Source organism: Arachis ipaensis, chromosome B09 (assembly GCF_000816755.2).
Source record: "Arachis ipaensis cultivar K30076 chromosome B09, Araip1.1, whole genome shotgun sequence".
Lineage (NCBI taxonomy): Eukaryota > Viridiplantae > Streptophyta > Magnoliopsida > Fabales > Fabaceae > Arachis > Arachis ipaensis.
Window position 1 is genome coordinate 90,634,725 of NC_029793.2, and position 1,405 is coordinate 90,636,129.

Here is a 1,405-nt window from a genome sequence, read left to right on the forward strand (position 1 = left end):
TTTATTAAATAACAAAATCCAATTAACTTTAATTTTTAATTTTAAATTTTAAATAACTAAAAAAAAAATACGTGAAATCACATTTGAAGAATAAATTTTTTTCTCATCTTCTCTTTCTTCCCATCATGAGGATATTGTATGTGATTAAGTAAAGCCTAATACCCTGATTGATCATTGTCCGAAAATTCTTTAAGACCAAATCAAAATTTTATATTTATATTGTCCATCAATCAAAATGATAAAAATAACAGTATTCGAGATTAACCCTTTTTTACACATTTCATCAAATCAAATTTTTGCAACCTAAGAAGAAAAAAAAGTAAGGAATTGAGGCTACTACTAACCAAAACCAATAACTAGTGTAGTAGTTGGTACAATTGTTTGTTAAAATTTAGAGATATTTATTCTATTTTATCGTTTATTATGGATTTATGTGTCTAAATTTATAATTAGTTAAGATTTAAGTGTCTCAAAAATTTTTACAAAAGTTTACTTGTTCTATTTTATTGCTTGTCCTACTTTATTGCAGTATATTGTTGATATAACAGGAGGCATTTTGTTCTATGAAATAATTTTTTGATACGTATTCAATTAATGTTACACAGAAATAAAATCCGTTAATTTTAAATGGAGAATTTAACAGAAGAGTAAAAAATTTGACAAAATTAATAATTAAAGATCACATTGTCATTTTTTAAATTGACGAAGGACAAATTATTATTTTAAACCATTATTAGACCAGAGTAAAATTTTACTCTTTATATATCTAAGAAGTTGCTTTTAATGTTGTTTTGAAGTATTCACACACCTCATAAGCTTCTTTTTGAACTATCCTCTACAAAACATTTTTGAACTAACATATATTTTCAGCTGCTCATAAAAAAAAAACAATTTAATAAGCCTTCTTAAAGTACTATATCAAAACACGATTTAACTTTTTTTTTTTTTTGTGTACATTTAGTCATTTCATCCTCCTCTTTATTTTTATTTTATTCATCAGAGCTTCAAAGCAAACACGCAAAGGAACTAAATCTTGTCCACAGCCACCATTGTCCTTGTAGATTGTTCGTTTAATGGTAGTTGTTAGCGTTAGACAATGAGAAATGACATATTTTTTACAGGGGGACAGAGGATTAGTGCCGGTTGTGGTGGTACTGGATGTGGTGTCATAGTAGATGTAGACTTTAGAGACAAGAGAAGAGAAAAAATAAAACAATGACAAAGAGAATAAGAAAATATGAGAATAAGATCAATTTAGGAATTTGACCGAATTAAAAATTTATTTGAGAATTAGTTGTATATCATTTGCCCCAACTTAGCGGGTTTTTTTTTATCAACGAAAACAAACTCTTATAAGTGATAAACCTTTCAAATACCATTTTAATAAATTACTTTTATTTTTTAA